This window comes from Morus notabilis, unplaced genomic scaffold, assembly GCF_000414095.1.
Source record: "Morus notabilis unplaced genomic scaffold, ASM41409v2 Scaffold163, whole genome shotgun sequence".
NCBI lineage: Eukaryota > Viridiplantae > Streptophyta > Magnoliopsida > Rosales > Moraceae > Morus > Morus notabilis.
This window is the reverse complement of record NW_010360026.1, coordinates 10093-25189: the sequence shown is the minus strand read 5'-3', so window position 1 is coordinate 25189 and position 15097 is coordinate 10093. Positions and strand designations below refer to the sequence as shown.

The following is a 15097-nucleotide window of genomic DNA, read 5'->3' as shown; positions in this document are numbered from 1 at the left end:
CTAAAAATATTTTTAAACATTTAAAAATAAAAAAATAAAAAAAAATTTAGATTTGAAAAATCGGCTTTGTTTGATATGATGGTTCAAATCAGGGTAATTTTAGTTTTAATTTTGGAACTAGAACCATGATTCATGATTTTTAGTTTAAATCATAATTTTGAAACCAGAACCAAAATCAGCAATTTGAACCACTTAAAACCAAGAAGGTGGTTTTAAAATCAAAAAAGATTAATAGTTTAAAACATCACATCATGATTCAAATATTAAATTAAAATTATTTAAATCAAATATTAATTTTAAATGAGTCAAATCAAAACTATTTTTTACTTTTTATAAATAAACACTAATTTAAATTAAAGTTATGATTCTGAATTTAAAAAACCCCTACTAAACGTGCTCTTAGACTGCCCCTTCAACAAGTTGAGATCTATTGTCTCATTTAAGTTCTCTCATTTGTTGTCTCTCAATCAAATATTGACACGTCGCCCAAGTTTTACACATCAACGTGTTATTAACAGGAGTTGACTGACGGGGAACCCGAACAAGAAGGAAAAGGATTTGATGAGTTTTCTTTTTTATTTTTATTCTTTGTTACTGTTAACTTATTAATTAATTTCCTTCATTTTTCTCTTGGGCATGTCTATTTTTCCCTACCAGTGGAGTATAACTTAAAACCCTTGGATTCAAGTCTTACACGGTAGAAAAAGGTGAAGGAGTACTGACTTAAAATAGAACCTCACACATCATATTCAACATTTTATAAACCCCAAAATTCCTTTTCTTTTCCCTGGCTGATACAACGCCTCACCGTCGCATGCGGTCCCCCTGTGCACCACCCGTCGTGCCACCATGCCAACGACGAGTCCTTCTTCGCTCCCCGACAACGGACTTCACCTCGCCGTCAGAGAGAGTGTTGTGTGTCCGCCATGAATGTGCGATGTAAGTGGGTCTGAGAGAGTTTGAGTTTGGGCTACTCATAACACATTTCATTCTCATATAATTGAAGTGAAAAAGAAAAAACTGATGAGTTAAAGTGTGATGCAGAAGTTCATTATATGATGAAAAAATTGGAATGCTTTGCTATATCAGAAGCGAAAGGCTTTTGAGAATGAGAAAGTAAGAGCGACGACATGCTTGTGGTTGTGGCATTCAAGAAATTTCTTGTGAAGATTGGAGGCAAGTTTGAGAGAGAGTAGTGCCCTGGATTTTTTTTTTTGGTTTAAGGAGTTGAAAGAGCACTGTGTTTTTCTTGATTTCCCGATCCCGCCGTCTCACAATTCCATCGACCTCTCGTGATCCTTTGAGGAAGCTGGGCAACGTTATGCGCTGGTGGGGCAGAGACGTTTGGCCGCCGTGGAGAGATGCGCGGTGGGGAGGAGATTGTGTCGTCTTGGGCGACAAGCTATATCGCGTGGCCGTGGGGGAGAGCTGGCTCGTGTCGCCATCAAAGGAGGAGTACGAAGAATTGCCGGAGGTGGTGGAGGAGTTTGCCGGCATTTGGAGTTGGGTTAAAAAAAAAACGTTTTTTTTTTTTTTTTTTTTTTAGGGTTTTCGTTTTTGTTTTAGCTAATCAGGTGTAATCTAAATCATTATTATCTGGTGTATCTCTTTTAAACTGAACCGTTAAACGCAAATCAATTTGGCTAATCAATTTGGTACTCTACAAGTGGGAAAAAGCAAGGACCCTTGCCATAGACTTTCTCTAAATTCACTCTTAACATTTCTCTCTTCTCATCGCCGCCGCACTCTCATTCTCCTCCCCTCTCTCGGACCATTCTTTCCGCCGTCGTCGTGGCTAGAAAAGCCGTCGCCATTGCGTGGGAAGCCCGTTTTCATGCCGTCATCGTTCTCGTTCGCATGGGATCTCACGAACGACGAGCTTTCTCTCCTCTCTCTCTATCCGCCTCCGCCTCGGCCTCCGTCGGAGTCTCTCTCACAATTCCGGAGACGCTCAGATCCTCCCTTTTAGATCTCCACTGTTCGCTGCGAAGCTTCAGAGACGAGATCGGTGTTGGATCTCGCAGCTCGCCGGAGACGTAGCACGTGACCAGATCCTGTTTCTCCGACGCCTGATGTCTCCGGATCTCCGGTGTTCTCCTTGGATCTCCGATCTCAGTTGATTTTCTCCTTAGATCTCCGATCTCCAACGTCCTTCTCTCTTTGCATTTGACTCTCTCTTCTCACCGTGAAGACGTCGTGCCCTAGTGATCGCTTGGAATCGATGATGCAGATTCGACTTCCGGTTCTCCACAGCACCAACGTCGTGACGTCCCGGAGTTGGGCGAGGTAACGATTGCAGATTTTTCCGGTGGAGATGAAACAATTTGTAGCATAGCTGAAGGCTGTAGAAATTTGAAGAAACGTCGGGCTTTAATTGGTGACTCGAGTTTTTAATTTATGAATTTTTTATTATAATAAAAAAATTAAATGTGGTTATTTTTTAAATTTTTTTATTATAATAAAATTTAAATTTTAAATTTAAATAACGAAATTTTCATATTTGTTGATATTATGAGGTTCTTTTTCTCTCTATTAAATCACTCAATAATATTTCTCTTTTCAAATATAAGTCCGTTTAATTTATAAATTGATAGATCCGTCTAGTTTATAAATTAAAATTATGAGATTAAAATTATTTTTTATTTATGTATATTTTTTATAAAAAAAATATTATAATAAATTATAAATCATGAATCCTATTTGTGAGAGAAAGCTTTTCAGCGGAGAAGTTGAAAGCTGTAAAATACTTGAGAATGTTGAATACTCTGTTAATCGAACAGTAGTTATTAAATGCTAATTGTCAGTTTTGCTGGAAAATATAAAAAGTCCGACTGACCCCTTTTGGTAATATCTTCTACTTGGGAAATTAAAATGGTGTTTGATTCAAATTCTACTAAACATATTATTATGTCCAATCATGCAAATGGTTACTGCCCTTTTCTTCTTCAACTTTTGTGATCTCAAGTTTTCAATGAATTAAATCCTAAAATTTGGAAAACTCTGGCTAATTCATTTCCTACATTGTTTTATGTAAGGTACTGGGATCCACATTTACTACAGGAGACGATGACAAGATAAACTTTATTGAATCTGTATGTAACAAATGAATACTACTTTACTTTTCTTTTGGAGGAAAATTATTATTATTATTGAAAAAAGGTATATTGACTTTACTAATGTTGCATTTCAGACTTTCTCATTTGTATTTGGGGATGGTGATCCAAATCAAGGAATTGAAGAAGAGAGATGAAAGTTGATAATACTTGAGCACTAAGTTCAGTGGTTCGTTGCTTTTAACATTTAATTTAAACTATATTCATTTCTATTATTTCTCTTGGATTGTTTAACATCGCGTATGTCCCATCTTTTTTGTTATAGATTGGAAACAAGGGAATTGTGGCTATGAGAGAGAATGGTAAGTCCCTCAGAAATCTTAGCCTCCGGTTTTGTGATAGGTGAAGTCTTTTTTTCACATTTATAGGATACAAATAATCACCTTTTCATCCTTTGCAGATTTTTCTTTATCAATTACAATTTTCAATTGTTTTGAAGATTAAAAAGCTTATGGCAATGGATATGGATTCTCGCAGACTTATTGATCAGATAGATAAATGTATAAATTAGTTTGTTACTGTGATGTGTTTGTTTACTATTGTGTTGTGTATAAATTAGAGAGGTCGAAGTGTGTTTTAATTGTGCTTGGTAGTTTGCTGTTGAATCTAAAAAAGCAAATGGACTTCGTTTAGTAGTGAATTTTTGAATAGGAGTTATATTATTTTCTATGATTTTTTTGGTAATTTGTTTTGTATTTTGTTAAGAATCAAGATACTAGCTAATTATTCCTTGATTCCCTCTTGATTTTCTGTATTTGATTTCCTGTATTTATTTAATTTATTGTCTAGATCAATTTCCTTAAATCAGGATATTTGTTAGGAAAGTTGCTATTATTTAGGCATAGAATTATTCTCTCCCGCTTGTATAAAATACTCATTGTACATCATTTCCAATATACAGAAATATACATAATTCTTCTTCAATTCCCTTTTTCTTCTTTACGTTCTCCTTTTTACATTTCCTACCATAGGAAATTTACATGGTATCAGAGCGTTAAAAAAAAAAATCTCCATAGCCCACCCAACTCTACGCCTCCATTATTTTCAGCTTCCATGGCAAATATTAATGAAACTACAGAGGCAACTAAGCCCTCTACCAACATGTATGATGATTCAAGCAATCCCTTCTATCTCCATTATTCTGATCAACCAGGTTTGGCTCTTGTGACTCAACAATTGACACAGGACAATTATCCTCTTTGGAGCCGGGCCATGCTCATGGCTCTCATCACCAAGAACAAGGATGGCTTTGTGGACGGATCCATCACGAAACCACCAAAAACATCCACCAAGGAGCACAAGCAATGGACTCGCTGCAATCTCCTTGTCAAGGGTTGGATCCTCAACACTTCGTCACCAAACATTGCTCAAAGTGTGATTTACAATGACAGTGCCTTCAAGATCTGGCAGGAACTGAAAGAACGTTTCTCTCATACGAATAGTGTGCATCTTTTTCATGTTGAACAAGAGATTCATGAGTGCGTTCAAGGAGACATGAGCATTGGTGACTACTACACCAAATTAAAAGGCTTGGAGGATGCACGAGATGCTCTAAGTCCTCTTCCACCTTGTGATGGCAACGTGGCAAAGAAATTGCAGGAATACCAACAAACACAACGTACTATTCGATTCCTCATGAGACTCAACCCCGTTTATGCCGGAGCTCGAGGGCCGATCTTACTCATGGATCCCTTGCCGCCTGTGAACAAGGTATTTTCTCTCATTATTCAAGATGAAAAACAACGAAACATCTCTTCACAGGTGAGTGGGAAGACACCGGATGCGGCTACTTTTGCTGTCAAAGATGGACCACCAAATTCCAACAGGAATTACTCACCAAGAAACCCACATCTCAAATGTGATCATTGCAACCTTGTTGGACATACCACTGAAAACTGCCGCCAACATCTTCAGTGTGATCATTGTGGCTACAAGGGCCATACCATTGACATCTGTCGCAAACTCAAGCGAGCAAATGCTCAAGGGGATAAGAAAGGTCCCTTAAACTCTTACGTCAGAGCCCATCATGCGGATTCTACATCCAACAAAGCTGAAACGACTCTTTCCTCCTATAGTCTCACTGCTGATCAATATCGTGATCTCCTTGAACTCATTGATCGAACAAAATCGGTTAGTGTTGCCAATGAAGTGTCAACAGTGAACAATCTTTCCGGTATTCCTCCTAGCTCTTCCATATATGGTAAAGCTATTCGATGGATATTTGACACAGGAGCCACTGATCACATGGTTTGCTCACCTCAATCTTTCACCACTCACATACCTGTCACCAATCGTTATGTCCATTTACCAAACTATGATCTTGCTCAAGTAACGCATATAGGGACCATCCATTTCTCTAGTAAACTAGTTCTTTATAATGTACTTTGTGTTCCTTCCTTTAAACTCAATTTGATATCTGTAGCCAAATTGACTCAAACCTCTTCATGCTATGCAACCTTTACCAATAACCTTTGTTTTGTGCAGGACCAACATTCGGAGAAGACGATTGGGATGGGAACTGAGCAAGTTGGACTCTACTACTTTGATACTTCGAAGTATGTTGGGTGTCGTGTCTACGCTGCCACTGTCACTTCCACCACTCCTCATCTTTGGCATCAACGCCTTGGTCACCCTTCCAATAAAACCCTGCAAGGCATTTCTTTGTTTTCAGACTCTGTTAAAGCTCATTTTATTAATGATTGTTCTATTTGTCCACTTGCTAAACAAGCAAGACTACCTTTTCCTTCCAGTCCTATTAAGAAAAAATCTTGTTTTGAGCTAATTCATGTTGATATTTGGGGTGGTTATCACGTTCCAACTTTACAAGGGGCAAAATATTTTCTCACTATCGTAGATGATTTTTCTCGATGTACATGGGTTTATCTCTTGCTTACAAAATCTGAAGCTAGAAATTGTCTACTTACCTTTATAAACCTTGTTGAAACCCAATTTAATTCTCGCATCAAAATCATTCGTAGTGATAATGGCAAGGAATTTGACATTCCAAACACATATCATGCTAAAGGGATTATTCATCAAACCAGTTGTGTCTCAACTTCACAACAAAATGGAGTTGTTGAACGCAAACATCAACATCTACTCAATGTAGCCCGTGCCTTACTTTTCCAAGCCAACCTCCCCAAATTTTTTTGGGGTGATGCCATCCTTACTGCCACTTACCTAGTCAATCGTACCTCAACCCCCGTTCTTCACGGCAAAACACCATTTGAGGTAATCTTTAACAAAATACCCACTTATGATCACTTACGTGTTTTTGGTTGCCTATGTTTTACTTCTACCCATCACCACAAACCAAGCAAATTTGATGCTCGCTCTCTTCGTTGCATCTTCCTTGGTTATCATTATGGTACAAAAGGTTATCGGGTATATGATTTAGCCACTGGAAAAATTTTCATTTCCCGAGATATCATTTTTCATGAACATATTTTTCCTTATGTTTCCACTGCACCCATATCCACTTCATCTGGAACATCCAATCCGATTCTTTCCACCATGGCTCCCGTCTTTCCCACTGCAGCGCCAAACAATCCAACTCTACCCGCTGTGGCACCAGTTTTGCTTGTCGCGGCGTCTTCAGACCCGATTCCTCCCACCGCCGTGCCAGACTTTTCAAACCTACTCGCTGCGGATCCAACTTTGGCCGCCGTGGCGCCTTCAGACCTGATTGCCCCCGTCGCAACGACCATTCCCATGTGCCTCGGTGACCAATCTTCTTCTTTTCCCAATGTTGCGGCCTTAGACACTGCTGTTGCGGCTCCGCTTGATTCCTCACCCAATTCTCCTCCGCTTGATTCCTCACCCAATTCTCCTACACCCGAGTCCGGCGACCCACACGGACACCCAGCTACCTTCAACAGTATCATGTAGAAACTTCTTTGCCTGCTCGCTCCTTACCGTCGTCTCACTCGGTGTTGGTGCTTCGAAAGGTATTTCTCACCCCTTGTCTCGTGTACTTACTTATGACAGACTTTCTCTTATCCATTGTGCTTTCACTACTTCCATTTCCACTGTCAAAGAACCTACATCCTTTGCCCAGGCCATCAAAGATCCAAAATGGTGTCTTGCCATGGACGAAGAACTTCGTGCTCTCCAAGATAATGGCACTTGGTCTCTCCAATCTTTGCCTTCAAACAAGAAACCCATAGGTTGCAAATGGGTATACAAGATCTAATTCAACCCTGATGGCACTGTCGAGCGATACAAAGCACGCTTAGTTGTAAAAGGTTACAATCAGATGGAAGGTTTTGATTATCATGAGACATTTGCCCCCGTTGCCAAGCTTGTTACTGTTCGCTTATTCCTTGCTATCGCATCTTCCATGAATTGGCACCTTCGCCAACTAGATGTTAACAATGCTTTCCTACATGGCGATCTAGAGGAAGACGTCTACATGTCATTGCCTCCTGGTTTCGGACGAAAGGGGGAGACACGTGTATGCAAGCTTCACAAATCTTTGTATGGACTCAAGCAAGCTTCCCGTCAATGGTTCATCAAGCTATCCAAAGTCCTCACTCTTGTACACTTCATACAATCCAAATCAGATCACTCCTTATTCGTCCGACACCATGGTACTTCCTTTACTGCTCTCCTTGTCTATGTAGATGATATCATTCTAGTGGGCAATAATCTCCAAGAAATTGAAGGAATTAAAGCTCATCTCATGCAGCAATTTAAGCTCAAGGATCTTGGCAACATGAAATATTTTTTGGGCATTGAAATATCTCGATCCAAAAGAGGAATTGCTATTTCACAAAGGAAATATGCACTGGAAATGTTAGAAGACATGGGGTACTTAGGAGTGAAGCCCGCCAATTCTCCAATGGAGCAGAATTTATCTCTTAGTAAGGAAAAGGGCGATTGCATTGAAAATCCCTCTTCTTATTGAAGACTTGTTGGGCGACTGTTTTATTTGACTATCACAAGGCCAGACTTGGTTTATGTCGTACATATTCTCAGTCAATTTATGGATAAGCCTCAAGTTACACACCTAGAAGCGGCAGAACGAGTCCTACAATACATCAAGAATACACCTGGACAAGGTATCTTTTTCCCATCCACAAGTTCATTGCAACTAAATGCTTTTTGTGATGCTGATTGGGCTCGTTGTCGAGACACACGAAAGTCAACCACAAGCTATTACGTTTTTATTGGGCGTTCTCTCATTTCTTGGAAAACCAAGAAGCAAGCAACTGTCTCCCGTTCAAGTGCAGAGGCAGAATATCATTCCATGGCAGCTGCTTATTGTGAGATCACTTGGCTCCAAAACATTTTACTTAATCCTGGAATAAAGCATTTATAGCCAGTAAAGTTATTTTGTGATAATCAAGCTGCTCTACACATTGCTTCCAATCCGGTTTTTCATGAACGGACAAAACACATAGAGATTGATTGTCACCTTGTTCGAGAAAAGGTTCAAGCTGGGGTAGTCAAGACTTACCATATCTCGACATCAAAACAACCCGCATATATCTTCACTAAATCCTTGGGTGTGCCACAGTTTTCAAATCCCATCAACAAGTTAAGAATGATCAATATCTATTCCAACTTGAGAGATAGTGTTAAGAATCAAGATCCTAACTAATTATTCCTTGATTCCCTCTTGATTTTATGTATTTGATTTCCTGTATTTATTTAATTTATTGTCTAGATCAATTTCTCTAAATCAGGGTAATTGTTAGGAAAGTTACTATTATTTAGGCATAGAATTATTCTCTCGTGCTTGTATAAAATACTCATTGTACATCATTTCCAATATACAGAAATATACATAATTCTTCTTCAATTCCCTTTTTCTTCTTTACGTTCTCCTTTTTACATTTCCTACCATAGGAAATTTACATATTTTCATAAGAGTTGTTTTGATAATCCTTTTTTCCCCTCAAATTCAGGTATAATTTGATAATTTAGTAGATTATAATTCCAAAGAGTTTCCTCGTCGGCATCGGATTTTAAACGTTAGATATAAGATCTTGGCCTTTGGCCCTCTTTTCGCGTTTTGAATGAATTTATCTCAACAATATATATATATATATATATAAGATTTTGAGATCTAAGATTTATTTTGGAGATTTGATACGTTGTTTTTGTACTAATTTTTTTGTGTTGATTGTTCAATAATTGTTACTAGTTTTTTTGCCTACGCGTTGCTACGGAAAAGATTGTTATATTATAGAGAAAATCATGAGTTTTTACATCACAGTATTAATTTATATATACATGCATATACATATATATATATGTATTTGTTTAACGGTCTAGTAAAAAGGTTTGTACATTACATTAAATTTTTTACTTTTCTTTTTTTGATGGTTCTTTGGACTGTAGCTGCAAAATAGGAATTTTTGAAAATATTAGCATAATAATTAGGATAATTAAAATAAAGAATTTAGAAATAGTGATATTACCTGATTTTTGGTCGTTTTCTAGATGGCTCTATCATCTGTTTGTCTTCTCAATTGCTTGGATACTTTTGATGACTTTAATAACATCTGTTATTCAGTAAATAAAAAGTATTATAAATATGTTAATATATTAATAATAATTTTGATGTACTAATATGTTGGTTTATTTTAGGCAACAAAGAAATTACCAATATTATATATCCTGCCCTGTTCTATATTTTTGACAAATGCTATCTGAATCTCGTGCCCACATCGATGCTTGTATTGCTTTATGTTGTAGATAGGAAAGATTAAAAAGTTAGTTATATTACAATGTTCAGTACTGTATCAAATAGTATGTAATTTAATATTTATAAAAGTTGTTACTTATTTGTCAATTAAGATGCAATCATGATTTATTAAACGTCTTGTAGTAAGGTTGTTGTTCGTTCATAATCTATGATAGTGATGTACACTTTATTTAGTCTTAATGCACGAATAGGTATAGTCATTTTTCTTAATTGTCAAAAGTAATGAATAAATATTTAGTATATGAATAAATTACTTTATTGTATCGGTATGTGAATTATAGTGAAAGAGGTGTATTACTATTGTAAAGAATTTGGTATTATACATATTTCTATGTTATGATCTATGTTCTTGTATAATGTTTTGTACAATTTCTTTGTAGACTACATTTTTAATGTGATTTGGATATTTATTGATCGAATTATGTATTAGTATATGTAATCCTTTTGGGGTTGTTGCTCTTGATAAAGCAACGTATAGTTGGCCATGGGTAAAAATTTCGTTTTCCAAGTATAATCCTACTTTATTTAACGATTGTCCTTGGCTTTTGTTTATTGTCATTGCATAACAAATTTTTACGGAAAATTGTCATCTTTTTAATGTAAATGACCATTTAGATTCATGTACAATCATTTATATTCTTGGAATATAAACTTTTTCATTAATATTGTTTGAGTTTATTATTTGTCCTTCTATAATTTTATTTGTTAGTTGTGTTATAATAAGTCTTGTTCCATTGCATAATCCAATGGATTGATTTAGATTTCTTAATAGCATGATTGGTGTTCCAACTTTAAGATTTAATTCATGTGGTGGTATATCGTTGAAATTTAAGGTGTGTAAAAATTCTTCAGGATATAAAAGATTAAGTTCATCGATGTTTTCTGATGATGACATAATTGTGTCATAACTGTAGTAAGTTTTTAATTCAGTTGGTACCAAGGATAGCATATGATTATTAATATCGTCAGCTATTTTATTTTTGGGCGTTACTATTGCACGTTGTTTCAAATATTCAATATCATTAAAGTTATCATAGATTAATGATGAAATTTTTTCAATTGGATATGATTCATAATGTACTATATATTTTTTTAGTATTTTTATCTAAGTAGCATCTTCATTTTCTAGGTCAAGAGGAAGAAGAAGAAAAAGAAAAAAAGGAAAAACATTTAAATCATTTTACTCAATATGAGTAATGGGCATTTCTTGTCAACAAATTTTGGACCGACTACAGAGAGGTCAAGAGATCAAATTTAATTGTAAGTATCATTGTCATATACAAAATCAAGTAAGGGTTAAATATATTAAGCAAAAATGTGTACAGATATATGCGTATGTGATAATGAAGAAAATATGGGCAAGAGTTAGTGAAAGTACCTGTAACGAATATTGCCTGAAATAGTGTGTATGAGCCAATGAAACAGAAATCAGGTAGAGCCAGCTTAAAAGAATGAGTAGTAAATATGCCAAGATGAAACGAAAAAGCCAAAAAGCAAAAAATGTTAGAGCAAGTAAAAAGGGAGAAGAAAGATGATATGAAGACAGTTTCCTATCTCAAATAATAAGAATAGAACAATAAAGAATCAAAACTAAGATAAAATCTTGACACCAATAGGAAAAAAAGACCAATACACCAAAGTAAGTTAAAGTCATCAAAAAATTAGGATGAAATAAGTGGTATTGAAATCAACCTGGAAGCTAAATTCAGTTGGTGGATTGACCTGTAGATGGAGCAACGTTCACTTACACAAACAACCAAGAATGCCTTTCTCTTTCTAAGTTGGACAGGTTCCAATTCTCGACTTTAGAGGGAATAGGAAGAGGAAGTGAGATAAACCCAATCACAGTTGTTTTGGGATTGTTAATTGATAACTCTATGAAAATAGAGTTAATTGAGCATTTTTCAGGCTTAAATTATTACTTAGAGGGTAATTAGTATTAATTTTTTCCTATATTTTGTCTTGTTAATTGTTTTTAGTTATTTGTGTTTCATAAATTCTCTCTCTCGTGATTAGCGTTTAAAAAGAGCTAATTCAGGTGCGCTTTGTGGTTAATCTCAGCTTTAAGAAAACGTGGTCGTTTGGAGCTTTGAGCAGCTTTTCATTTTTGGAGTATGAAGGAATCCTAGTCAGCATTGCTATGCATTGCTGCAGCAAGACAAGCTGAGCCAGACGTGTGTTTTGCTGACAGCTGGACTTGAGCTGGTTAATGGGCTGATTTTGTCCGTGAAGGGTGCTAATTGAGCCACTCATTGGAGGCTTTCTCGTGTGCTGCCACGTGGAATTAGGGTACAATAAGTACCTGCAGCTAAGAAAAAAGAAGGTATCCTTGGTCATATTTTGTAACGTAGAGGCTATTGAACTTAGAAAAGGAAACCACCTCCATTTCTCTGATAAAGTACCAGCTCCAGTACTGGAAAGAAGAAGAAGGAAACATCACAGGGTGTTGAACGTAAAGGAAGGTCCATTGTGGATGAAGGAAGCGTTTAGAAGAAACCTTTGAAAAGGGGGATTCTGATTCTCCTCTCTTCACCTTAGTTTTTCTTACTCTCATTACTCTGTTTTACTTTGTTAAAGAATATTTACGTTCCTCTATAAATCTGAACTCGAATCCATATATATATCTCTATGAGATTATTATTTGTTGGCTGAGATTGTTGAATTGTTAAATATTTAAATGTTAGTTGATGTTGAATAGATCTGATGATTATTTCTTTGTTTATTCAAGTGAGCTGAATTTGTACCTTAACTGTGATTGAAAAATCATAAGAGGGGAGTATAGCTTTGATTAGATCTGGGAAGATTTAGTTGAGTAGACACAGCTTGAATAGTGCAAGTTCTTAGATCTTGTTTTAGATTTTTGATTCACATGATATAGGAATATATTGTGTCTTGCATAACCATATGATTTAGAGCTTCATTCTCCGATTTTAGAGTCTAGATTTGCAAAGGAATTTGTGGGATTTAGCTTTAAGATCGGTAGACAGAGGATTGAAAAATCCCTAGTTTAGTAAATCTGGTTAACAAGAAATCTTCGTTGCCGTCCGTTGCTGCAGAATCGCGCAGCATTGATAGGAGACAGTTTAGCAATTGTGAGCCACGCACAGTGGCTTTGGCCAATTTATTTGCACATTTTGTTATTAATTAGTTTTATCTTTGTTGTTCATTTTCTTATAGTCGGATTATAATTAGTTTTCAACACCTTAAAATCAACTTTAGTTTTCTTCTTAAAACTTGAATAGAATTAACTTAGCAATTTGATTTCAAAAACACTCAATCCCTGTGGGACGATAATTGATTATTCATCATTTTACTACTTGTTGACTCGTGCACTTGCGAGATTCTAGATTCACAATTTTAGGCAATATTTATATAAAGTTCAAGATGTCAAAATCCATCCCAATCATAATTACGATATAAAGAAAAGATAATAAAAGAAAAAAGTAGACATAGATTAACAAATAGTGAATGGCTATAGGCAAAGGTTATAAGTAATACCTGGAGCACTATAAACGCTGCCTTAAATATGAAATAGCAACAAGTCAAAAATCAGCAAAGAAAGTGAGTAAATACAAAGGCAGGAAGTTGGAGTAGTAAATGAGTAGGATTAAAGCAGAGTAATAAATGATCGAAGATGAAATGCAAAGGATTAAAAGTCAAGCGCAAGGGAGAAGAACAGGAATAGAAAGAGAAATCAATGATTGAGAATGTAGCAGAGTAGTAAATAGAAATATGAAGGAGAGAAAGCAAAGTCAGTGGGAGAGCAAGGGACAGATAGATAACAAAATGTTGATATAGCAGTAGCATTTATAAAGAGTAAATGAGGGAAAAAATTTCAACAGTACATGATTTATAAGAGGGCACGTAGCAAAACAAAGTCGGTCTGTAAGAATTAAGGAAGTAAGATTGCTTAATCAGGCGGCATAAGCAACGTACGGGTATACTAAGCAAAAACCAAATAATAGATAAATAATAATGAGTTCAGGAAACAGAAAAAAAGGAAAAAAAAAAAACAAAAAGGAAAAGCTTTCAATTTTTTTTTTCAGATTTTTCACAAATTTCAGGAATTAACTAACGATAAAAAAAAAAAAAGAAACAGTTCATTTAATGCCTCTGCAATAATATGGGTACAGATAATCAATTTAGGCAGCCAAATCAGCAGTCTACATATCACAGATCAATAAATTAATGAATCCAGAGCAAAAGAATTTATGTTTTAGGTACAGATCATCAACCTAAGTAAATGCGTCTGCAACAATTTGGGTACAAATCATCAGCCTAGGTAGCCAAATCAGCAGTCTAAATATCACAGATCAAGAAATTAATCAATCCAAAACAAAGAAATCGATACTTACCTGTATATCAGGTGAAGTCAGCAACAAAGAATATCAAAAGACGCTCATAGAACCTTCTTTCTGCACAAATTTATCTCCTGAAATAGATCAATGACAAAAGTGAATAGCAAACAAAAAGAAAGGAAAAACCACCAAAATAAAAGCAAAAAAAAAAACAAAAACAAATTATCTCTTGAAGCATGGCAATGACAAAAGAAACCAGCCATTGAAACAAAAACCAAAAAAAGAAAAAAAAAAACGAAAAGAAAAAAACATAACATTGAGTCGACCAAAAATAGAGGGAAAAGTAAATTAAATGAGCAAATCAAACCAACAAAGACAAACCCAACCAAAAAAAGGAAAAAAAAAAAAAAAAAAAGAGAAATAGGCAGAAATGAGCAGAACATGGACTCGACAAAAAAATAAAGGGGAAAATCGACAAAAAAATAAAGGGGACTAAATGAGCAAATCAGACCAAGAAAGAAACATGCAAGAAAAATTTTCAAAAAAACCTGCAGCAAAACGAAGTAAAAAAGCATCCAAAAATCAGGCGAAAACAGCAAAACGAAGCAAAAAAAGCATCCAAAAATAAAGCCAAAATCCCACAAGAAAAAAATCAAAGGACCCACAACAAATATCACATAAACCATGGATGTTCACTTGTGGCCAAATGGAATCAAAGAACTAGCCACAATCACCAAATCAAGAGAGAAGCAATTGGGGTAGAAAAAAAAATGAAGAAGACACAAAGATGAGGAAACGATAGAAGGCTCCAGAAGACACAAAGACCAAGGGAGAGAGAAGGCAGAAAAATCAACATTAAAACTTCAATGGCAAAAATGCCCCTCGAACTAAGCCAGACAATGAGGAAAAATCAAGGGCAAAAACGTAAAATAACATAACAGGACACAATGGGCATTAAAAAATTAAGCATCAGA

At 35.8% G+C, this 15097-nt stretch overlaps 2 long non-coding RNA genes across 3 annotated transcripts; one reads left to right on the top strand and one right to left on the bottom strand.

The window, feature by feature from the left end:
* Positions 1 to 1764: 1764 nt before the first annotated feature.
* LOC112091137 lies at positions 1765 to 3456 on the top strand. 2 transcript variants are annotated; one of them, XR_002901999.1, is made up of 4 exons: positions 1765 to 2286; positions 3036 to 3092; positions 3191 to 3282; positions 3379 to 3456. It is a non-coding gene; the product is annotated as an uncharacterized LOC112091137 (long non-coding RNA). The 2 variants fall into 2 exon arrangements; XR_002901998.1 differs by having other exon boundaries at positions 3191 to 3274; positions 3379 to 3416.
* Positions 3457 to 9384: 5928 nt separating this feature from the next.
* LOC112091136 lies at positions 9385 to 11348 on the bottom strand. The gene is made up of 3 exons (XR_002901997.1): positions 11204 to 11348; positions 9539 to 9622; positions 9385 to 9458 (listed from the first exon to the last, which is right to left on the bottom strand). It is a non-coding gene; the product is annotated as an uncharacterized LOC112091136 (long non-coding RNA).
* Between the last annotated feature and the right edge of the window lie 3749 nt (positions 11349 to 15097).